Source organism: Protopterus annectens, chromosome 12.part0 (assembly GCF_019279795.1).
Source record: "Protopterus annectens isolate FY-2018-M chromosome 12.part0, PAN1.0, whole genome shotgun sequence".
NCBI lineage: Eukaryota > Metazoa > Chordata > Ceratodontiformes > Protopteridae > Protopterus > Protopterus annectens.
In genome coordinates this window covers 1,152,724,064-1,152,750,227 of record NC_056746.1, presented here as the reverse complement: position 1 = coordinate 1,152,750,227, position 26,164 = coordinate 1,152,724,064, and the positions used below count along the sequence as shown (strand labels likewise).

At 42.5% G+C, this 26,164-nt stretch overlaps 1 protein-coding gene across 1 annotated transcript in view; it reads right to left on the bottom strand.

The window, feature by feature from the left end:
* The window catches only part of SAMHD1 (SAM and HD domain containing deoxynucleoside triphosphate triphosphohydrolase 1), a gene marked incomplete in the record, with an annotated part of 1,343,678 nt that overhangs the window by 897,915 nt on the left and 419,599 nt on the right, over positions 1–26,164 (bottom strand).

Below are 26,164 nucleotides of genomic sequence, written 5' to 3'. Positions count from 1 at the left end.
CTTCATGATAAGGTGGGCAATGTAGAAGGTCTTCCTAACTACTTTAGCAATATGAGTGTCGAATGACAGGCTAATGTCAACCTGGGTCCCCAGGTCCCTGATAACTTATTCTGTGCTCAGTGGATTGACACCTATATGGTAGCTAGGGGTAACCTTGTTTTTCCCGAAGGGTATGACTATGCATTTCTTGGCATTTAACTTTAGGCCATGGCTCTGGCACCAGTTATCCGTTTCTGTGAGACCCTTCTGAAGGATATCTGTGTCAAATGTGTTTTCGACTACGGCACCCAGTTTGCAGTCATCTGCAAACTTTGTCAGCCATAACCCTCCTGTGTTTGCTTGTACTTCGGAAAAGTAGATGCCAAACAAGAGTGGGCCCAGGACTGAGCCCTGTGGGACACCACTTGTGACAGGCTTTGAGTCTGACATGGCGCCAGCAACTCTGACCCTGTGGGTTCTGTCACTCAGCCAGTTTGCAACCCATCTTGTGATGTATAGGTTTACATTTAAGCTGATGAGTTTTTTAATGATACCCGAGTGGGGTATCGTATCGAAGGCCTTCGCCAGGTCGAGGTAGGCTGTATGGACTGCCTTTCCCTCATCAATGGCCTTGGTGACTGTTTCAAAAAAGTCAACCAAGTTTAAAAGGCATGATCTGCCTTTGACAAAGCCAAACTGGGTTGGATCCAAAGTCTGCAAATTCCCTATGTCTTTATTTATGAGATCCATTATGATCCTCTCCATGGCTTTGCAGATAAGGCTTGTCAAGCTAATGGGCCAGTAATTTCCAGGGTTGGTGGAGGCACCGTCTTTGTGAAGTGGGACCACAGTCGCTGTGCGCCACTCCCTGCACGATTCAGAGGTGAGACTGAGATTAAACAGCTGTCCTAACTGCGGGTTTAATTCCTCGTTGAGTTCGTGGAGCACACAGCCGGGGACACCATCAGGTCCCATGGATGCTGTGTTTTTTGCCTTGGAGAGAGCAGTTCTCACCTGGGCGTTAGAGATGTTTGGGGGGCTACAATCGTTTGGTATAGATATCTCTCCTTTGGGGAGGGGAGAAGTTTGCACTGAACCTGTCAGCCAGTATGTTGGCAATGTCTGTAGGATCAGTAATCTTTACATCATTTTGAACTAATTCTGAGCATATCTGGGAGTTTCCTCCCAGGTTTCTAACATAGAAAGTCTGAAGGCCGGACCGCCAGAGTCCTGGGAAGGTCCAACCCCTGGGACCACAACAGTAGACGGCACCCCCGCAGCCGATGCACCGAGAGGAAGGCTCGGAACCGAAAACATCGTCCCGGGTTGCCACCCGCCGACCGAGGTGGTCCGTATCAACTCCACCAAAGCCGGGTTGGAGTAAGGGTCGGAGCCGACCCGAAAACCTCCATCGGCTCCACCAGCACCAGCTCCAACGGTGCCGAGGCTGTTGGAGGAGGAACCAGAACTACAGGGTGGGCCATCGGCTCTGAAGCTGATTGGGCTTTAGCCGAAACTAATTTCTGGAATACAGGAGACTGAAACAGCCTTTGGAGCACCTTGTCGATGTCCGAATCCGACATCTTGGAAGATCGGGAGGAGACCGACCGGGTCCGAGCAGACTTCTCCATCGGCTCGGACTGGGGACCGCCCGAATAGACTCGATCAATATCGGTGCCGAGGGAGATTCCATAGCATTTCCCTCGTGCCAAAGAGGGCTTCGCGCTGAAGGGAAGAGTCTGAGTTGCCACCCTCATCGGCTCCAAAATCAGTGGAGCCGATGAAGGTGACCTCCTTCAAGCCCCAGCCATCGGCTCAAACCAGAGGAGTCGAGGCTGAGGCATCGAGGCAGACTGCCGCCTCGGCCCGGGTTCGTGGAGCCGATGGAGAAGCCTGCCTAGATTTCTTAGTGGTCGGTTCCGACGGGCTGGTCGGAGCGGACGATTTCTTTTTCTTAGCTGGAGAGGAAGAGGAAGATAAGGCCTCTTCGAAGGAGGGTTTGATAAGCCCTTTTAAGATCAATTTATTTTTCCTCTTGGAGGACCCGAGGAAAAGCGTGACACACGCTGCAAGACTCCTGAAGGTGTTTGGCGCCTAAACAGTACACGCATAAGGAGTGATCGTCCGTGATGGACATTTTGTAGTTGCATCTTGTACATTTTTTAAATCCTGAGGGTCTATGCTCCTTAGACATAATGCTTGTAGACACTATTCACTTTGTCAGAGAAAAAACACTATGGAACTCAGTACCAATGGTTTGCACAACAAAACATTCCTTTTTTTTTTTTTTTTTTTTTTTTTAAACAAGAGAGGCAAAAGCCCAAGAAAAAAATCACACGAATGACAAACACACCAACGGGAGGGCCAAGAACCCTCTAACTAAAACAGGTACTTGACCTCTCCGAACAACAAGAAGACTCACTAAAGAACGAGGGTAAGGCCCCTCTAACTTAAACGGAAACCTTTCCCTGTCCAGTCACAAAATTTTACCACAAAATATCCACAAAAACACAATTATACACAACGATAGCTGTTAAAACAGCTTTTGGGTTAAGATTAAAGAAATTCCTGACAGAAAAACTCTCAGAAAAAGCACTTAGCTCAGCTAAGTTCGAGACCACGCCCTAGCTTGTAAGCTGCAAACGCGATCTGGGAAGTAGTGGTGGTGCATCCTGGGATATAGAATAGCTCAGCCAATAAGAGACTTCGCTCTATAGCATAGCGTGCCGAGTCGGAGCCGAGGATCGGCTCAGAACCCATCAGTACAGAATGTAAGCGAGATAGGATCACATAACATCTAAATTATGGCACTGTCAGGTTAAGAATAATAACTTCATTCACTCTGAAACACTGCCTGAGCAAAGCCACATAAATACTGAAAAATATGCAGCATTAATTAATAGTTTATCACAGGACTTTGAGAGCAGATTTCAAGACTTTAGAAAACAAACAGCATTTCAGTATATTTGCTACTCCATTTTCAGTTGACATCAAACCTGCAACTGGAATGCATAGAATTGCAGTCAGATATACAACTTAAACATTTCTGCAAGTGTCTTTATTGGATTTTTATAAGTTGTACCTGCCTAAAGAAAAATATCCGTCACTTCATGAACATGCCCTGTTCATAACATCTCTGTTGGGGAATACATACATTTGCAAGCAATTTTTTTCTCGTATGAAGTATACAAAAAATAAAATCAGAACTAAAATTTCAGATGAGCATCTTGAAAATACTCTTCACATCGCCACTACCTCTATCAAAACCGATATAGATGCACTGGTATCACAAAGACAGGCTCACTGTCCATATTAAAAAAGTTATGCTCATAATGTTTGTTTACTACACAAAAGAATAATCTTGACTTCACAGCCTGAACTCCTGATATGGACACTTTACGAAAGTATAACAAGAACTAGGACCAATATGTTTGAATTCTGGAAGGTCTGTGCCTGACTGCACCCTTGTGAACAGGTTTCATGAATAAACATTGCCACTACTAATAAAGTTAGTTATTTGTTGAAATTTGTAAAAAGTAAACACTGGAAGACCCTTTCAAATTTTCAGCAAACATTGGGAAACGACTCAAGTTGGAGAGGTCTAGTGATCTAAGGAAGAAGTACAAAAAGGTGTCATCTGATGATGCTACGCCTCATTGGGTGGATCTGTACAAGTCATCTGATGATGGTACGCCTCACTGGGTGGATCTGTACAAGTCGTCAGCTGAAATGTGCACTCATGCATATTGGAGAGGCAACTGCAAAAAAGCAGGTGTGAGATAATCTTGTGAAACTGGAGTGTGTTGTCGCATATTATCATGTTTTTTGAGGCTCCTTAGTAAGTGGGTGAACCAAAGCTGAACGTGTTCTTCCATCTGTTATTCAGTGGAACAAATGTAAAAATACAAATTGTTCATTTTTTAAGAAGTAAAGGTCTCATCATTCCTGCAAGCTGTGCATCACCACTGATGTAACTTCTTTCATCTTCAGACCAGCCTCAGCAGACAGCAGTGCAACAGCAACAAATCTTGCCAGTGCCAGATGTAGACACGTCTTGAATAACTTCAGGAACAGATTCCAAAGATAGAAATGTGCATTGCCAAAGGGATGCTCAGTTTGAGAATACCATTTAAGATAGCAAACAGAAAACTGTGGGAACCATCCACAGAGTGAAATTGTTTGCTTGGAGTATTGAAGGACAGAGAATCATTCCTGCAAGCTGTGCATCACCACTGATAAACCTTCTTTCATCTTCAGACCATTCTCACCAGATAGCAGTGCAACAGCAACAAATATTACCAGTGCCAGATGTAGTCATGTCTTGCATAATTTCAGGGAGAGATTCCAAAGATAGTTATGTAATGTGCATTTCCAAAGGGGGTGTTCAGTTTGATAATACCATTTAAGATGGCAAATAGAAAACTCTGGGAACCATCCACAGAGGGAAATTGTTTGTTCGGAGTACTGAAGGACAGAGAATTGTAGGTCGCATCATTCATAGGTTCATAGGTTGATACTAGGCTATCTGCCCTAGGGCATTTATAAGTTTAGCCAGAGTGTGTTTGGTTTTTGCCACCCTTTTAGATTAGTTGACTGTGCCTCTGTATAGTAGGTCACAGAAGATAGCCCTTTTGAGGTTAGTTTACTGTGCCTCTGTCTAGTAGGGACACAGAAGAGATCCCAAGGGTAAACCTACGATCTCCCATCCACTCGTCAAGATTTCTCTTGAAGAGGGTCATTGAGGGACTCTGCCTAACATGGATTGGGATTTTGTTCCAGAGTGAGGGGAGCCTCTGGGATATGAATCTGTCCCTCCAGCATGTCCTATTTATTTCTGTGCTGAGGTTTAAGTCCCTGGAGCGTGTAGCTCTAAGGGATTTGGATTTCCTGAGGTGGAGCATGTCCATTAATTCTGGGTTGGACATGGCTTTATACGTCAGGCACAGATCGCCTCTGAGTAAGCGGTAAGCAACTGAGTAGAGCTGGAGTTTCTTTAGCCTAACTGCGTAGGGCATCTGTTTGAGTCCCTTGATCCTCTTGGTGAGGTACTTTTGGGGTCTTTTCAGTTGCTGCAGGTGTCTGGTAAGGTACATCCCAAATGTGGCATTGTATTCAATTATGGGCGTGATGAGTAGAGGGGCACAATGACCTCTCTTGATCTAGATGTGAACCCTTTCGTGACAAGGTGGGCTATATAGAAGGTCTTTCTAACCACTTTGGCAACGTGATTGTCAAAGGAGAGATTGCTGTCTACTTGGGTCCCCAAATCCCTAATTACTTCTTCCGTACTTAATGGATTACCACCTATGTGGTAATTTGTGGGCACTTTGTTTTTCCCAAAGGGGATGACTATGCACTTTTTGGCATTTAGCTTTAGGCCATGGCTCTGGCACCAGTTATCTGTCTCTGTGAGACCCTTTTGGAGGATGCTTGTGTCAGTCGGTGAGTCGATTATGGCACCCAGTTTGCAGTCATCTGCGAACTTGGTCAGCCACAGTCCTCCCATGTTAGCCTGTACCTCAGAGAAATATATACCGAACAAGAGAGGAAGAGAGGTCCCAGGACTGAGCCTTGTGGGATGCCACTTGTAACTGGTTTAGAGTCTGACATGGCACCTGCAATTCTGACCATGTGGGTTCTATCCCTGAGCCAGTTTGCAACCCATCTTGTGACATAGAGGTTGATATTTAAGCTGGTGAGCTTATTTATGATGCCCGAGTGGGGTATTGTGTCAAAGGCTTTTGCGAGGTCCAGGTAGGCTGTGTGGACTACCTTCCCTTCATCTATGGCCTTGATGACTGTTTCAAAGTCGTCGACCAGGTTCAAGAGGCAAGATCTGCCCTTAAAGCCGAATTGGGTAGGATCCAGTGCTTGGAGGTTCCCAATGTCTTTGTTTATGAATTTCATGATGATATCCTCCATAGCTTTGCAGACCAGGCTAGTCAGGCTTACAGGGCGATAGTTTCCGGGGTCCGTTGTGGCACCACCTTTGTGGAGTGGGACCACTGTTGCTGTATGCCATTCCTTGGGTACATATCCTGTAGTAAGGCTTGATATTGAACAGTGACTTTATGTGAGGGTTCAGTTCTTCTTGGAGTTCGCAGCCCGGGGCACCGTCCGGTCCCAGTGATGCTGTGTTTTTTTTGCTTTGGAGAGGGCAACTCTCACCTGTGCATCTGTGATGTCAGGGAGCCTACACTCTGTTGGGATAGACATTTGCTCTTTTGGGGGGAAGGGGGGGGAGAAGTCTACACTGAACCTGTCTGCCAGGATGTTGGCAATGTCTGTGGGTTCAGTGTATTTTTTGTCATTTTGAACTCAGAGCATATCTGGGAGTTGCCACCCAGGTTCCTGACATAACTAAAGAAGGCCCTGTGATTATCTTTAGCATCTTGTGCAATTTTTCTTTCGAAGCTGGCCTTCGATGATTTTATGAGGGATCGTAGTTTCTTGCTAGTACTGATCAGAAATGCCTTCCTTTTTCGGGATTTTGCTCTATCATGTAGTAGCTTCCTCCTTCTGTTGTATAGCTTATTTATGGCTGGGGTCCACCAGACAGGTCTCCTGCCTTTGGAGGAATGAGTCTTGGTTTTATTTGGGATAGCACGATCCATGCATTCCTGTAGGTGTCCATAGAAAGAGTTTGTAAAGGATTCTGCGGTTTGGGCCATATTTTCCACTGGCCCGGGGGCTTTGAAGGATTCCACCTCGGTTTTGAGAAGTGTGAAGTTTGCTTTTGAGAAGTTCTTCACCGTGGTTTCCTTGGCTGAGGGTGGGGACGGGATATGGATGTCCAGTGATATTAATTTATGGTCAGATCTTACCAATGAGGGGTATACCTCTGGTATGGAACATAAAGTCCCCATGTTGGTGATGATCAGGTCCAATATGTTTTCCCCTCTTGTGGGAGTGGTGACCAGTTGTTCCATAGCATTTGAGTTTATAAATTCTAGGAACCGTTGGACGAGGGTGTTGGGGCTTGAGTAGTGCTCCCAGTCTATGTTTGGGTAGTTGAAGTCACCCATTCCTGCAACCATCCACAGAGTGACAGTGTTTGCTTGGAGTACTGAAGAACAGAGAATTGTAGGTCTCATCATTCCATCAAGCTGTGCATCACTACTGATGCACCTTCTTTCATCTTCAGAGCAGCCTGACCAAATAGCAGTGCAACAGCAACAAATGTGGCAACAGTTTCATCCTAAGAGTATTCGGCACTTCAACGATGCTACAGAGTGACAAAAAGCAGAGGTCCAATATCCCAGTAGTGGGGACATTCCTACTACAATGGAATTGGAAACAAAAGAATACAGGAGCGCTTTGGACGATATATGGACATTAAGGACATGACAGAAGACATGGACATCTTTAAGAAACCAGCAAAATCAAGAGGTATGATCTCATACAAATGGAAGGGTTCCATACCTGTTATTTTTTTTTTTTTTACAAATAAACTAAGATGTTAGAATTAACTGTTATTTTAAGAATTAGAATGAGAATTTGAATTTTAGGGCAAATAATAGGCATTTACTACATTTATTCATTGTTCAAATTCACCTATAATACAGCCAGGGGGTCGACTTTGGTCACCCCCGACAGCGAAACAGTTAACTATACGATATATTTTATATGCGGCCCCAAGACAAATTCTGTTGACAATGCAGCCCTGGCAAGCGAAAAGGTTGGACACCCCTGTTCTAGATCATTTTGGGGAGTAAGGGTATTTGGAGGAAAAGCACACAAAAACAGTCCTGGCCAGCTTATGAAGGTGGTGTCTGTTTGCCTAAGCCCTTGCTGTGGGCACTGTGGTACAGAATGTTTTGTACCATCTGCAGAAGCACAAAAAAAAAAAGTCTACCTTTGTCATACCCCAACCCCTGAAATAAGCCCAGAAATACATCCCCATTTAACAACCACTAATTTGGGAGTGTTTTAGCCTTAGTCATGAGTCAGCTCCTGAGATGGGATGTTAAGAAGTCCAAAGGCACATTCCTGGCTCCTAGTCTATATCCCATACTTGCACTTCTAACGTAAACATGAAGAAACTGGTTTCTCCTTACTTGTTGGTCTACCACGATCAATGTGTTCTTGTCTGAAAGAAGTGCAAGCTCCACTGTCTGCAAAACAGCTTAAATGCAAGCCCTTTACCTGCAAACCCTCTCTACCACCACTCCCATACATTTTCTCTTACCTCCTCCATTAAACTCTCTCCCACACACCGCAGACATACTTCAATATGCTCTACCTTTCAGCTCAATACGTCTGCATCTATTAATCGCAGATGTTCTGTACTTCTCAATCTACTCTTCCATATTCCAATTCAACAGCTTGTCATCCACTTACCACCATTCTTCTGTACCTTAAAAACTACTCCTTGTATCTTTTACCCCACCTATAGCAGCCAAATCACTCATCTGTGAACACCGTATACAAGCCTAAACCTAGAAGGCAATGTGAATAATGTAACCCATACAGTAGACGCTCTACTTATTAGCAGTTAACTGTTCACATATCTTACACTCTGTCTTGTAGTAGATATTTAAGACTTTTAACCATGTCTGTAGCATGTACAATGCAAATATGACAATTTTGTACTGCAATAGTGCTACTTAAAGGACCACTATGGACAAAGGATGGAAAAAAAATGTATTTTTTTATCTTGCTATGAATTATTGCACCTCTCAAAGCTAACAGTAGCAAAATATGTACTCATTTCTAATTAAATTTTTTTATCCTTTTCTGCCCTCATGGGGGCAAACATCCCGATTCCTTTGGAAAGCTAAATCTGTCCCATAATTCACAGATTGAGAACAAGTAGCCCTACAATTTGTTGTCAGACTAGACTTCTATTCACTTAGAACTCCTGTAAAAACTGCCAAGTTTGAGTCTCTTCAGATGATGTACTTAACTTATTCTGTCTGCAGCTCTTCTCCCAGGGCCTCCAATGAAAAGAGACCTTGTGCCTAATCAGTCCGACTATCCTGGTAAACAGATGCTAGCTAACAACTAAATGAATGGCTGGAATGACTACCAGCATTTCTCATACTACGTTGCCTCATCTGGATTTTGTCCTAGAACCAATAAATCTTCCGCTCTCCAAAATAGACCTTCAAGGCTGTGCCTGAGGAATGTTTCCATTCAGGCCTATCTTGAAGAACACCCCCAACTGAATGAGTGTATACTGGATTCACCATATGAGCTCTTTCCTAATGCAGGATAACAATGGTACTGGCATCTGTTCAAGTACCACCGCAACTTCATTTGCAGCCATGTAGGAAGAGCACTGTCAGAGAACCAGAGGGCCGGGTCTTCTTCCCCTCAATGCCCAGCAGTGCACTAGGAACAGGACTTGTTTGCTGACCACCAGATGGGATTTCGGAAGGTTCAGAGATAGGCTAAGACTTTGAAAAAAAAATCTGAGTGAAAAGAAGAGAGTCTCTCCCTCCCCCAATCTCTTTTTGATCTATCCTTCCTTTTTGCCACCCTAACAATCTATTCATTCCTTTGGAAAGACTCCACAGGTCATCTTTCTGATGCAAGGACTGAATGAACTGGAAGTGGGACAATCATATTTATTACAGATGGAGAAGTTTTACTTTCTTAGCACAAACCTCCTTGTGCCTGCCCATTAAAAGCTCAAGGGCAACAAACTACACAGCAAGGGATGGTCATCTGAAGTGATAAATGACCCCATCTCCCAAAAGAAATACAGAATGAATGTTTACTAGTTCTCAAACAGGAAACCGGTGAACTTTGTACAGTACTGGATATGTGTTCCAGGGCTCTCCACAGCAAAATAACAGAACACATTCCTTCACAGCCAGTAGGGCAATTTCTATTATATTTTAGGGCAGGGAAAGTAATACACCTGTAGTAGACTATGCAGTCTTCCACTTCTCCCTCCAGTATTTCAAGCACCTTTTTATAGGGGATCTAAACAGAAGCTTCTTCAGTAGGGCTTTAAGGAGCTCCACTTTAACAGTCTGGCAGAGGCCATGTCCTCGGCCAAGCATGCCTCCTTAAGACTGACCTTGTAGCTACTGCACTTTATGATGCATTTACTGTATCACACCCATGCTTAATGGTACGACTGATAACCTGAGAACTGAGCTTGCATAAGTCTAGCACCTTGTCTTTCAGGTCTCAATCTATTCTCTGGTTTCCCTTTACTTGAAACAGGGTAGTCTCTCGTTACTTCAGCATGTTAGTTTGGCTATCAAAGGTCTTAAAGGTCAGAGTAGCGGAGACATATATTTTACCTCCAACTATGTCCAGAAATGTACTTTTCCTACATGTAGAAAGTGCATTCTTGTTGAAGCTACAGTCTTTCCCCTTGCTGTAATGCATGGACACCACATCTGGATCCACAATAGGATTTTTGTAAAGGTATTTGAAGGAATCACCAACCTTGTAAAAACAGCATGACTTCCTCATAAGGGACGGTCGGGAATATGGTTCTAAGGATGCATTTGCAATGGCAACCTTCAAGGCTTCTATGACTGCAGAAATGGCCAACAGTTTATGCTCATGCAGGTATAGAAGTTCTCTGTATTTTCTACCTGTGCAGGAGATAACTTCTCAGCTTCCCAATTTGCAGTAATCCTTCATTCTATGAAAGGTATCACAAAATGAAACATCATTTGTAGAAGAACTAGAGAATAGTGTGTCAGATGCCTATAAAGACAGATAAGACATTTGGTCAACATAAGATAATTTGAACACCTCTTAGTCATAAGCCTTTTTGGGGAGGGGTTACCCTTTCCTCCCTAGACATTGGCTGGCACCCGCTCAAATGAATACTGCAAGGTCTTAAGCCTGCACAAATAATGATGTGGCAAACTGGTAGACATCCATTTTTGCCTGGACTGTCTGGACTTCATCTTGAGGCTAGAGGCCACCTTAGAGGCCTCAGGACCTTGGCAGGCATTTAAAACCACATTGCTAGAATCTCTGATAACCTCACAGATGCAGAAAGAGGAAATAACCACCCTAAAATATAATACAGGCATTGGTGCCAGAGTACCACAGAAAGACCTCTGGAATGACAACCTGTTGAAGGTTTTCAGCTTCACAGGGCATGCTAATCACCCAGGAATGTTGATGGCATTCAAAGGGGCAATACCAGAAGTCTCATTCAAAAGTAGACACCAGAGTCAAGGACTCCAAAAGACCATCACAGGGCCAGGTGATCTCAAGCCTGGAGTGGGGATGCCTTCAAGCTATGCCAAACTTTTTAGCTTTAAGGTACTCTTCCTCTTTAGGACACTTCTCAAATACTACCTTTTTTTCAACTGGTGTCAGAAGTAGCTTGGTTGCGAGTAAAAGTTCTCAAGGTAAAGTATTCCTGGAGAGATTTTGCCTACTTCTTGAACTTCTTCTAGTTAAACTTTGAAAACTGTGGCAATTTGCAAGTATGTGCTCGAGCCTTAATCTAAGAGAAGGCTGCAAGTCTTTCTGTGTGTGTGTTTTTTTTTTGTTTTTTTTTGGGGGGGGGGGTGCTTTCCTCACACAATGCAAATAGTCACTTTTACCAATATGACATCTCGCCCAGGTTCTCAAAAGCTACTGTTACCGAGCATGCAACTTAGACACAAAACACAGACAAAAACTGTTCTCCAATGCAATATTTATCTGTCAATGCTGGAATTTAGGTCTAACTGATAGAGTGACTTCAGAATGCATTTGATCTTGAGTGAACTGTAGCAACAAACAGGAGATGGAGTAAGGGAGGCTCTTTTTATACCACTGACATCCAGATGGGGAAGACTGCCCACATAGCCTGAAAAGGGAAGGGCACCAAGCTCTTGAAGTTGGGGCGGCTGTTGGTCCTTCTGCAGCTGAAGTCCCAAGAGTTATTACTGTAACAATTAACACACTGATTATCCTCCCCCTATTTCATCCTTGATATTTTATCATGCAAGATTGGCAATTTACAACCCTAGATACCTGGGCTACTGCCATGTAAGCCTTCTTCCCAAAGTGGTAAAGAATGTTACTTTCACAGCTGTTTGGAACTCTTACAAGCCACACTAATTCAGGCACCTTGACTGAATCCAGATAGCCTATATAGCTGGATCTGCAGTCAAGTTCTTATACAAAAAAAAACTGAAAATCATGGACACTAAAAATTATCTTGCTCATGGCATCTTGTGCATCTTGTTCCACAAATGCAGCTGAAAAGGCAACCTGCAAATTCTCTATAAATGGAGAGGTAGCCAATAGGTTTATCAGCATCCAAACACAAAAGATCAAAGTAATGCTTGTGGGCATTAGAGACCACGTTTACCTCCCAGCTGAAGTGATCCTACATTCTCAGTCAGATATCTACCAATGAAATGTTCGCTACAGAGAGGCAATGGATGAGGTTTTCTGCACTGGTGTTTAACTCCAGAAGAAAAAGACATCTAGGAAATACATGCAAAGCACTCCTCCCTTAGACTCTGAAGAATCTGACTTTCCCTCATGGGAGATGGCTGTTTCTTCCTTTCATTAGGAAGGGATGCTTGATACCAGCACTTGGTCTGATGGTGCCAACAAGGTCTGAATAAACTACATGAAGATCTAGGCATGTAATCCAATACAGTATGGGGGCCTAGGAGACAGAAGACAGAGAGAGAGAGAACGTACCTGCTATATGAGTAACTGGGGGCAACAAGGAGCAACAGTAGGATGTCAAGTATATTGACTAGTGTCCTCATGTTATCAGAGGAGGTGACAGCCCCAGTGGTCTACATTTACTTTCCATCTGTAAATGCCCTCGCATACAAGGACAAAGAGATTATCCCTCTCCATCAGTAATAAACTGGGTGCTATGCCTGTGGAAGACTATTTGGGTAGACCTACTGCACAAGGCTATCAGCTGGCTAGACATGCTAGGTTCTGATGGAATGGTGGTATTATAACGGCAACAGTAGTGGTCTCTGACAATGCAGACATCAGAGCCAGGGGATACAATAGTGCCTCACACCAGGCTTAGCACCATCATGTTTAAGAGGACCCTTTGAGGGCAAAGTCTCATCCAATGTCCCCTTTGTTCCTTCTCTTTTGGGAGCCTGTCAACTTATTTTTCTCTTTTGGGTGGGACATCCACTACAGGTGACAAAGCATGGGAGAACACAGCAATTGCACAAGCCAAGACCTCAAGCTTTTTACATTTTAAAAAAGTTGTGGAGGGGCTACTACCTTTTCCTAATTGTCTTCCTTCTAAATCCTGCACAGATGCATTTTTTTACATACACACTGGTCATCTGGCTCCGCCATAAGCAAAAATAAATTCACCAAGACTAGAACAGTAAAAATGATGTCTCTAACAAATTACTTGCCTTATCAGCTTTTTCTGCAACAGAATGAAACACTACAGTACCACAACTATACGAGCTAGCATGAGACAAAGATGGCTCATGCTGGCTGTAGCTCATGAAGTTGTGGATAAGCCAACATGAAATGGAGATCACCGTTACCAATCACAATCAATACAACTTTGAATGGCAAGCAGTGCACAAAAGAACTTCTATTCCTTTATCTTAATGGTGTTCAGAGGGGTAAAAAGCCAAAAAGCTCTTAAGTCCATTGTTTAGCAAATGCCAATAATTAACTACCCTGCTTATTAGTGTACCACATTGTGGCTGTGTTATCTAGTCCCCCCTCAGCTGATTGGATTTTCCTTGCTTGCGGGTTGAGGAGCACTGGATGACATAACTGCACAATAAGTATGATATTTGTATCAGACATTCGTCCAGGTATGGGTTAATGTGAGTGCCCATGTTTCAAAGATAAAACAATGGGACTAGATGCCTGAAGAAAGCACTAATAGCTCAGGAAAGGCCAAACACCAAAGATGAAAAGATGATAAGATGATGTTCCTCCCCGATTTTAACTTTGAGGAATATCCTGTAGAATGCCAAGAGTTTGTCAGCACCTTTTTTATTTTAATAGCAGACACACAGTCTGTAATGTGACAATTTTCCTTTTTTGAGTGGAATTAAGACAGGGTAGAAAAGAGGTGTGGCTTGAGTTCTTAGATATTTCTCCACTTGTCATCCTTTCTGAAGACCAGGTAAACTGAAGCAGTCATCCTTTTCTCTTCTGACACTGAATCTTTTTTTCTTTGTCAGAATTAATTATCCACAAGCAAGCACATTTGTTAATTTTGCTCAGAAATAGTAAAACAGTAACTCAAGGTCAATTCAATGTGCAAAACGTTTTAAAGCCAAACACTAGTCAAATAAGAAAAAAAAAAGTTTTACCACAATTGGGGATTTACAAAACACATTAGAAGTCACCTGGAATACACTGGTGAAATGGACTTGCTTCTTGTGGTATTAAGACAACTGGAAAAAAATGGCCCAAGATGCTTTTCCTTTTAGCCATGTGCCAGGCCAATGTTCTGTGCCACAAAGCCAGACAAGACGGGTTAACAACTGCCGGCATTAAATATCCCCATGGATACATACTACTACAGCTATGAGATCCTTATGACAATCACCAGTCTTGTTAATGAAAATACTGCTAACAGTACAGATGTAAAAAGAACTTTTCATAAAAGCAGAGATTTGAGTAAATTCACATGTGGCAGACTTCACTTTTGAGATTCCTGCCTGCATGAAGGCCAACTGGCTAGCCAGACTTCCACAGCTATAATTTAACCTCGGGGTTTCAGCTACTGCCCTCCCTACAGGATGTACGGATTTGGGTGGTGTAAAAGAATTGTTGTCTGACACTATCTTGTGGTCTTTTTCACCTCAGCAAAACAGCCAAATACAAGACCTCTGCAACGTATTTCCAATGAACCAGAAAGAAAAGCTCTGTATACCCAGGTCCAACCCAGAGATCCCCAATCTCCTTCAGGGGAGTAACAAAAGGTAAAAATAGGGGGGCTGGTAGGAACTTAAGAGGGAATGTGAAGAAAGAGATTAGGGAGCCACAGACAACCCAACCAACAGAAGCAGAGCTGGCTCAGTCTCCTGTGTTGGTCCTAAGGAATAGCTCCCCATCCCCCCTCAGTACAGAAAAAAAAAGGACTTCTACAAAATTTGCAGAATGCTTCCTGCAGACAGTACAACAGTATCAAGTCTGCGCACCAACCATCCTAACACCCTCACCCACAATCAGGTGGCCGAGGAATAACGCTAAAGAGAGAATGGATGGCTGATTGAGTCACCTAACACTTTGCACCTGGTGCAGTTGCCCCTCTATAGATATTCTACTGCCAACCAATAAGGTAAAGAACACCTGGACAGGAGAGAGGGTACGTGGGCTGCAACAGTGAATCCACTTGAACATCCTCATTTATGATGAGATCCTATAGATATCTGTACTATGTTTGCAAAGTATATATTGCTGACCTCTTCACTTCTGAGAAGATTCCCACAGCACTGACAGCCGGGGTCACAGAAACCAGTGACTATGAAGAAAACACCCAAAGGATACTACAGGCAAATCCTGAACTCGTCCGGGAAGCTGTCCTTAAATTGTAATGTTTAGACACTGTGTGGACAGAAGTGCAGTTTTTACTTCAAGAACAGCCCATGTTACAACACCCATGAGGAAGGCTGCGATGGCTGTAGTGACTCTAGTAGAAAGGATCTTAATATGCCCTAGCGTAACTTTATTGTGATCAGAACAACAAATGGAAATGCAGTGGGTAAGCCATTTAGAAATGGTCTGTTTGCTTAAGTTCTCTCTCTTTCCCTTTTGCATAATACATAAATAGCTGAGCATTGTTTAATTTTTGTTTTGTTTTTGTTCTGTATAAAAATTTCAGCTGTCTGTGTACAAATGAATAGAGTTATTCCTCCTCTCTTCCATGGCTTAAGAAATCAAACTATTGGCTTGGTTAAGGGAAAGCTCAGAAACCATCTTAGGTATTAAGGGCTCAGAAATTCTCACAGAAGAGGTAATGGCCACTAGAAACAGCTTCTCCCAAGACACAGACTGGATGGTAGTTGAAGCAGCTGATTCAAAAGGCATCAAAGTTAATTTTACCAATACACAGTTAAGGTCCCATGGTGAAGCAATCCCCTATCTTATTGATATAAGAGGTCCCCCTTTAGGAACTGCTTAACAGAAGGCCTGGAGTACAAGGGTGGATCTGTGAAGACAGGTTGAAATGGCAGGAGCAAGCATTTTGACATATGTATAAGCTAAACATGCTTTGTAAAGGCCTGACAAATGTTCCAGAGCAGTGGCTTCTTTTGCCTCTTTTGGATCAATATTCCTGGACAAGCACAACTGGCAGAATCATTTCAACTTAACCAAATAAGATTGTCTTGAGCTAGTTTGCCAGCCTCCCTCATAGTCTTAAGCACATCTTCAAAGTAGTGGACTTGACGGGATTAATGTGAAATCATCAAAGCTGTAGGCCTTAGAGTGGCCATGTTAGGGAGTAAGAGGGACACTGTGCTAAGTTAGCAAAGCCGGTTTGCCTGTCTGTTTTACAGAGCAAGCCAGTACTGCCTTGGTCAAAGCAGGGCTATTAGAATTACTTTTGGCTTTCTTCTCTTTCATTTTTTAGTACTACCCTTGGGATTAAGGGTACTGGACTATATGCATAACGATAAATGTACAATTCAGGTAGAAAATAATCTATTTTTCCAAAGCTTCTGGAGTTGCTGTCATACAGAAATAACAGTCTTCATCTTCCTATTTGGATAATACAAACATCTACTTCTGGTACAGCCAACATCCTGGTCAGATTCAGAAAGAATTCACTGTGTATCATGCTTTTGCGGGAATCTTCCAGAGATCTGCTATGCCAATATACCAGAAAATTCTGTAGTGAGGGAATGGAGGTTGTAACTTGCCATTCCTGCCTCTAATGCTTTCTCCCAGGCTGCACATCAGGTATGAATTATTTCCTCTGTTCGTTTGCGTACTAAATGATAATGGTGTTGTCTATACCTTAATACCTTCAGAGCTAGGACAACTGCTTTCATCTCCTATTTGCATTTTCTTCACATCCTGCTCTCCAAAGTTACTTAAACTTGGAAGGTTCCCACATAGGCCCCTGAGATAGTTCTGAGAAATCTGTTGTGAGGATCACTATGGATTAAACGTTTTGATGGATATCACCTGCACCCCTTTACTCATCATTACATCTTTCTCAAGCATGGCAGGAGTTGGATGTTGCCATTTAATGAAGGAGTATGTTGGCACCAACAGCTCAAGTATTACTGAAGCTTCCTCGTGTGCAGGCAGTCCAAGGACACCATTAGATTCCAAGAAGCCATGTAACCCAACAGCCTAAGGAACTTCCTAGCAGAAATTTTTGCTGCAAAATATTTAGAGGGTCAGACGGGTCGCTTCATTGTCTGGGAGGAAGATATTGCTGAGGGTGGTGTCCAGATGGCCTCCTAACACAATCAGATTCTTTGAGGGTGTCTGGTTCAACTCTTCCAATGATGAGACCTAGAGTCCTGAAGCAACTGGAGCCGAACTTCAAAGCATTGAGAATCCCCAACAGACACTTCACAAAGAAGGGGCAATACTGCAGATAGAGAAAACTCTGCATATTTAACAGGCAAACAGTAGATCTAGGCATTTTGTAAAAACCTTTGGTGCAGTAGATAAGCTAAGTGTAAGGATGTGAAATGGAAAAATCTTTTCCTTGCTGCAAATCTAGAGTTTTCTGTGTCCTCTGGCAATGGTAATATGAAACCAGTAAACGGAGCATCAGTGCCAAAATGTAACTATTAACCACAGGAAGGCACTGATGGAAGGACAACACCAGCTTCTGTATTAAAGGCTTTAATAACATAAAAAATAATACAGTATACAACATACATAAAAGCCTTAACATGTCCTTAGCATTTTTCGTCCAATTGTTATGTTTATTACAGTTGACCTGTTTGGATCAATACCCCATGGAACTAGGGCTTAAGTGGTTTGAAGAATCTTTAAGGCAAGTTGAGGTTTTAACACAGAATGATATCTATATATGCTTGCAACTTTTAAATATGGTTTTAAAGAACAATTTCATTGACTTTCAAGGTGAATTTTTCCAACAAGTTAGTGGGGTAGCTATGGCGGCAAGATGCTCTCCAAAGTACAGTTGTGCACACTTACCATAAATGTAGATGTTAGAGTCTATTCACTGTTGCAGTCATTACATTTGGGTAATCTGTTGCCCTCAGTCGGCCTGAATAACAAAGTCTTGGGTCCTGTGTCGGTTGTTGTCTCCTCTTCCATAATGTCAGGTTGTCAGGGATATAAAACATGCAGCCGATGCCATTTTATTCAGTTTTTCTTGCCTCAGATGTCAGGTGCCCCCCAAATGGGGAGCAGAAAATATATATATAAAAATAACTAAACAGCAATATATATAAAAGCACTTTTAGCAACATAAACTTTACCTTCATCTAAAAGCAAATACACTACAAAGGCTGTACAATATAGTGAAGGAAAGAGAAGTTATAGAAAAGGGGGATGGTGGGAGGGTAACCCAGATTGCAACAGTGAATACACTCGAACATCTACATTTATGGTAAGTGTACACAAATGCACTATGTTCTTCGTGTTTCACTGTTGCAGTCATTACATTTGGGTAGAATCCCAAAGCTATGAATGGGAGGATGGAACTAAATAGCATTAGGGGTGGCTACAAGGCCCTGCAGAACTGCAGTGGCAAATCCTGCCCTGGATTTGGAGAAGAGAGGCAAATGATAATGCTTTGTGAAGGTATGCACAGAGCTCCAAGTAGCAGCTTCTAGAATGTCTTTGGTTGGAACTCCTCCGAGAAAGGCTGCTGAGGTACAGGCAGCCCTGGTGGAATGTGACCTGATTCCCTTGGGCACAGGTTTACCATGGTGCAAGTAGCAGAAACGAATGCAGTGGCTTATCCACTTAGAAATAGTCTGCTTTGATATAGCTTTCCCCTCTGACCCTGAAGCAAATGCCACCAGTAGTTGCTCAGACTTTCTTAGAGACTTGGTCCTGTTTAAGCAGAATCTTAGTTGTCTATGTACGTCCAATGAATGCAGAATCCGCTCCCCCTTATTCTGCGGATTTGGATAAAATGTTGGCAGGTGAATAGTTTGGTTAAGAGCCACACTGGATACCACCTTAGGCATAAAGAAAGGATTGGTCCTGAGGGACACCCTGTCCGGGTAAAATCTAATAAAAAGCTCCACAGCCATGAGAGCCTGTAGTTCTGAAACCCTTCTTGCTGAAGTGATTGCCAAAAGGAAAGCTGTTTTCCAAGATAACATTTTTATATCCGCAGTAGCTGCTGGTTCAAAAGGAGGTAGGGTGAGTTTTTCCAGCACAAAATTGAGGTCCCATGCAGGAGTTGGTGATCATCTGGGAGACCTTAAATTTTTGGCCCCTCTAAGATACTGTTTTAGCAGAGGATGAGAAAAGATGGGAGGCTCAGTGTTGCAATGAGCCTAGATGGCAGAGGCATGGATTTTTATTGAAGAAAAAGATAGGCCCTTGTCAAGCATCTCAGTCAAGTATTGTAAAATATTTGCTTTTGCTGTGTCCATTACTTGTGCTTGGTTCCAAGCACAGAATCTCTTCCATTTATCAGCATAAGATTTTCTAGTACTACGCCTTCTAGTTTCGAAAATGACATCCATCGCAGATTTACTGAGAGGCGTTGCTTGAATAATTAAATGATCAGCCATGCTGCAAGGTTCAGAGTTTGGAGCTGGGTGTGCAGAATTTGACTGCTCTGCTGAGACAGTACACAAGTTATTTGAGGCAAGTACCAAGGAGGGAGTTGAGACATATTCCTTAGGATTGGGTACTAGTGCTGGCGAGGCCAGTCAGGAGCAATTAGGATAATTTTTGGATTTTCCTGTCTGACCTTTAGTAAGACCTTGGAGAGAAGAGGCAGAGGGGGAAAGGCATAGGCTGAAAGGTTTTTCCAACTGAAGGATAGGGCATCCACTTTCCATGCTTGTCTGTGACAAGTCCTTGTGCAGAATTTGTCCAGTTGATAATCTGGGGGAGAGGCAAACAGATCTATGCCTGAGCTTCCCCATTTCTGTGTTACCATGCTGAAGATTTGTGGATTCAGTTTCCACTTGTGTGGGTCCATAAGACTTCTGCTTAGGTCGTCTGCCAGAGTATTTTGTTTTCGTGGCAGGAATTGAGCTTGAAGATGTACTTGGTAAGTCAAGGCTGTGTTCCACAATGCCATGGCTAGTCTGCAAAGGGGGTAGGAATGTGTACCCCCCTGCTTGTTTATGCATCACATAACCGTGGTGTTGTCCGTCTTTATCAGTAGTTGTCCTGGATGAAGTAAGTCCTTGAAAGCTGTCAGAGCATTCTGAACTGCTAGCATCTCTTTCTGATTGATATGCAGATGCATTTATTTTGGGCTCCATATGCCCTGAATGCATCTCCCCACCAGGTGGGCCTCCCAAGCATAGTCTGATGCGTCTGTAGTTAGGGTTTGGGTGGCAGGGGGTAGAGTGAATGACAGTCCCTTTGTTTTGGTGACATGTCTCTGCCCACCAAAGAAACTCCTGTTGTAGGCAGGGAATGAGAGGAATCATTGTTTCCAGACTGTGACAATGTTGACTCCAAAAACTTTTTAGGTACCACTGAAGTTTCCTCATATGCAGTCTTGCATATGGAATAAGTTGAATGCAGGATGCCATGAACCCCAAAGCCTGCAGAATTTGACTTGCAGATAACTAGGTTTTTGCTGCCATCTGTTTGAAGTATGTTGTCGGTTTCACTAATAGATTTGAAGCTTTAAACAAGAAAATTGAATTTCCAGTTTTGTTTTAAAGATGGTGGTTTTAACATCAATAGTTTAGATGCATGTAAAAAATCTAGTACATTCAATCCCCCTCTTTGCCCCATAGTACAGACTTTTGAAAAGATGTGCGAACACGACATTCGAAAGATGTTTAAAGATAATGATAGGGTGTTACAGGCTGAGAAGAATTTGAGTACATATGAGATGGAATTAGTACAAAATGTATGTGGTAATAAAAAAGTAAGAATTATGAAACCTGACAAAGGGGGAGGATTGGCTATTATGGACAAGAATTCTTATATTAATAAGATTTTTGAGATTTTACATACTGATACATATTGTCAGGTTAGCCTAAATGAGAAAAACATTTTATACAGAAAAGTGAACCTACTATTGGAAGAACTTTTACTGAAGAGACAAATTACACAAGATGAATGGTTCTATTTGGAAGTTAAATGGCCAAAAATCCCAACTATGTTTGGGATACCGAAATTACACAAAGATATCAATAATCCCCCCCTTAGACCCATAGTTGATGCAAAAGCATCAAACACTTACTTTATTGTCAAATTCATAGATACAGAACTCAAAAACATTCTCTGTAATTGCAACTGGATAGTAAAGGATTCCTGGGATCTGTTAAGAAAATTAAGAAAATGTATAACCATAATTTAAATTTTGTGACAATAGACGTCGGGGACCTTTTTACTGTTATCCACCATGATACTGGTATAGAATGGTGGTTTTATTCATATCTATGTCGATACATTGATTTAGGACAAGATAGAATTCTCGTGATTAGGAGTCTTATGGAACTAATTTTAGACACCGACATCATTGTTTTTGAAGAACAGCTATTTAAACAGTGTAGAGGAGTAGCTATGGGGGCTACCTGTGCACCTATTTTTCCCAACATTGTTTTAGCATTTTGGGAAAAGGAATACATCTTTACTAGTCCCTATGCAAGGTTATGGAAATACTATGGGTGCTATTTGAACGATATAATTATATTATGGAATGACAGTGAAGATACAGTAAATGAATTTCCTGCATTTATTAAAGAAAGTACAGATTTTTTTAGAATTTACACACATTATATCTCATGAGAGGACAGATTATTTGGATATTACTATTAGTAAAAATAGATCAAGTAACTGTTTTGAGACCACCATTTTTAGGAAACACACCTATTCTAATACGCTATTGCATTTCACCAGTTTTCACCCCTTACACCAGAAAAAGTCAATAGTAAAAGGGCAGGGGGTGAGACACAATTGGAATTTATTGAATACCAACAAGGAGTACCTGGATATAGTGGGAGCAGGGCCTAATAGAGTTTATAAAAAGGACACCACCATTAAAAACATGCTAGAAAGAACACAGGAGGTCTGTTCTGGGACTAGGGGCATGTACAAGTGTGGGTTTTGTTCGCAATGTAAACATATAATAGAAGGAAATTAAATTTGTATCCCAAATTTTCGGAAATTCACACATAAAAGGAAATACACTTGTAGTACTAAGGCAGTTGTGTATATAGGGATGTGTACCCAGTGCCCCTGTTTCTACATTGGCAAGACGATTAATGCTCTTAGGAGCAAAATGTACCAACACTTTTATGACATTAAAAAACAGGATATGAAAAATGTGGTGGCTGTGCATATTAAAAACAATGTAGGACATAATTTTGGGTTTTCAGTTCTTGAACAAGTTACGTTAGGGGATAGAGGTGGACCCCTTAACGAGTACTTAGAAACTAAAGAACTTAGGTGGCAGCTGAGAAGTAATGCAACACAACACCCAGGTTTAAATACTAATATATCTATTAGTTCTATTCTTAAATTAAAAACAAAAGGATATTTTTAAAAAATTCTAAAACTAAAATGTAACCAATGTCATAACGTTTTAGTAATTTTTTATTTATGCATTTATATTTACGCTAGCACTGTTTGTTATGTGGAAATGGATGTTTTGCAAGTTTTAGTATAGGTAGTGATTTTAATGTATTCACTGAGTTCACCTTAATTGTTTCCACTAATTGATTGTGATGTCACTAATTGATTATGTGGATAGGGAGGGTACATATGTATAAAAAGGTCAGTCGTTTTCTGTTTGGTATTCTGATGAAGTTTTTATTAAAAAAATGAAAGCACTAAATCTACTGAAAGTGTGGATCCTGGTCTTTCTTTCTTGGTGTTTCTAAGTTTATTTTTAGTATTTTATGTTGTCAGTTGCCTTTGTTTGTCTGGCGTAAGGTAAGCCATCTGGGCAGTTGTATTCAAGCTTGCACCCAGGAATGTAATTATTTGGAAGGGTACCAGTTGTGATTTCTTTTCATTTACTGTGTACCCTAGGCATGTTAGAAGCCTTTTTACAACCGCCAGATGTTGAAGAAGAATGTCCTTGTTCTCTGCTTGAATGAGACAGTCGTCCAGGTAATGATAAATTTGAATGCTTCTTTGTCTGAAAAATGCAATTACTGGTGACAGCACTTTGTAAAGACCCTGGGCACAGTACATAAGCCAAAGGGCAGTGCAGAGAATTGATAATGCAAAAAACCTGCCTTGAAGCAGAGGCATCTTCTGCACGATTCCCTTATTGGGATATGCAGGTATGCCTCTTTTAATTCTAGTCACTGACCAAGCATTCCTGCCCAGCACAGGCAGTAGCTGTTGTAAAGTCAGCATTTTAAATTTTGGAATGTCCAGGTACGTGTTCAAAATCGATAAGTCCAGTATTGGACGCCACGCATTGTCTTTTCTGGGTACCAGGAAAGTACAGTTTTGTACCTACCATAAATGTAGATGTTAGAGTGTACACACAGCTGCAGTCATTACACTTGGGTTATCCTGCCGTCAGGCAGTTCCCCAGTCGGCCTGAGTTCCAAAGTCTTGGTCCAGCGTCGGTTGCCGTCACCTCCTCCCTGACGTGAGTGCGACAGGGGTAGATAAGATGCAGCCAACGCCATTTTCTTCAGTTTTTCTTGCCCCAGATGTCAGGTTCCCCCAAATAGGTAGGTAATTCAAATTGCTAATAAAACATACATAAGAAAAGCAAACAACAACTTTCAGTTACCAGCAAATACTCCCCCATAGGTAGTAAAGGGTAGAAGGCATAGGTACGTACCAGCAAGTAAGAGGGGAAGGAGGGACGGTAACCTGGACTGCAGCAGTGTGTACACTCGAACATCTACATTTATGGTAGGTACAAAACTGTACTTTGCTCATCGTGTTACACTGCTGAAGTCATTACACTTGGGTGGAATCCCAAAGCTGAGGGAGGGAGGCTGGTTCTATAAGGCATTAGGGGTGGCTATAAGGCCCTGCAGCACAGGAATGGCGAAGCCAGCTCTGGATTTGGAGTATAAAGGCAAATGGTAATGCTTGGTGAAGGTATGCACAGAACTCCATGTTGCTGCTTCCAAAATATCCTTGGTAGGTACTCCTCTGAGGTAGGCAGTTGAAGTGGCTGTTGCCCTGGTGGAGTGAGATCTAATGCGGCTAGGTACAGGTTTTCCATGGTGAGTATAGCAGAAACGTATGCAATGTCCTATCCATTTTGAGATAGTTTGTTTTGAAATGGCTTTTCCCTGTGCTCCTGCAGCATATGCTACCAATAATTACTCAGATTTTCTGAAAGCTTTGGTTTTGTCCAAGTAGAAGTGTAACTGCCTGTGGATGTCCAAAGAATGTAGTAATCTCTCCCCTTTGTTCTGTGGTTTTGCATAGAAAGTTGGCAAGTGAATAGTTTGGTTTAGAGCCACACTTGATACCACCTTTGGCATAAAAGTAGGGTTAGTTCTCAAAGACACCCTGTCCTGGTGGAAAATGAGGAAAGATTCCACTGCCATTAGTGCCCGTAATCCTGGAACTCTTCGTGCTGATGTTATTGCCAGTAGCAGAGCAGTTTTCCAAGAGATGTACTTTAATTCTGCTGTGTTAGCTGGCTCAAAAGGAGGTAAAGTTAATTTTTCCAAAACAAAGTTGAGGTCCCAAGATGGGACGGGCAGTCTTATGTTTTTAGCCCCTCTGAGGTACTGTTTGAGCAAAGGATTAGAAAAAATTGGTGGATCCGTGTTGTAATGAGCAGAAATGGCTGAGGCGTGGATCTTGATGGATGAGAAGGAGAGGCCCTTGTCCAGCATCTCAGTTAAATATTGAAGTATCTGAGGAATATTTGGGACAAGAGGGTCAAGGCTGTGTGCCTGGTTCCAGGCACAGAATCTCTTCCATTTATCCGAGTAGGCTTTCCTGGTGCTAGGCCTTCTGGCCTCCAGAATGACATCCATAACAGCTTTGGAGAGAGGCATACCTTGCCTGACTAAGGAATTTTCCATACAGCTAGGTTTAAGGTCTTTAGCTGGCTGTGAAGTATCTGATTGTTATGCTGTGTCAGCAAAGGTGGGATTTCAGGCAAAATCCAGGGTGGTCCTTGTGTTAAGTTCTTTAAGATTGGGTACCAGTGCTGGCATGGCCAGTCTGGTGCAATCAGGATCATCTTTGGCTCTTCTTGCCTGGCTTTTATGAGTACCTTTGGAAGGAGAGGTAAAGGAGGGAAAGAGTATACTTGCAGGTTTTTCCAGCTGAATGAGAGGACATCCAATATCCATGATTGTGGATGGTAATTCCTTGTGCAGAATTTCTGTAGCTGGCAGTTCATTGGGGATGCAAACAGATCTATGTCCGGGCTCCATCATTTTTGTGTTATCATTCTGAATATTTGTGGATTCAATTCCCATTCGTGGGGATCCATGATGTTTCTGCTTAGGTCGTCTGCCAGTGTGTTTTTTTCTCTCCTGGCAGGAATTGTGCTTGCAGATGAACTTGGTAGTCTAGAGCTGTGTTCCACAAGGTCACGGCTTGTCTGCAAAGGGGGAAGGAGTGCGTGCCCCCTTGCTTGTTTATGTACCACATAACTGTAGTGTTGTCTGTCTTTAGTAGTAGTTGTCCTGGATGCAGCAAGTCCTTGAAAGCTATAAGTGCTTTTGTACAGCTAGCATCTCTTTTTGATTGATGTGTAGATGCCTTTGCTCTGTGGGCCACTCGCCCTGAATACATTTTCCTGCCATGTGTACTCCCCAGGCGTAATCCGATGCATCTGTTGTCAGTATTTGCCTGGCTGTGGGTTGAGTAAAAGGTTGTCCCTTGTTGAGGTGACAAGCTTGAGCCCACCATCGAAACTCCTGTTGAAGGCAAGGAATAAGTGGTATAACTGTTTCCAAACTTTGACAGTGTTGAGACCATACACTCTTTAGGTACCACTGTAGTTTCCTCATATGCAGTCTGGCATATGGAATTAGTAGTATGCAAGATGCCATGTAGCCCAAGGCCTGCAGAATTTTTCTTGCAGGGAGTTGGGTTTTTGTTGCAATCAATTGAAAGTATGGAGTCGGTTGTCCTTGCTTGTCTGGCGTGAGATAAGCCATATGGGCTGTTGTGTTCAAGCTGGCACCCAGGAATATTATCTGTTGTGAGGGCACTAGTT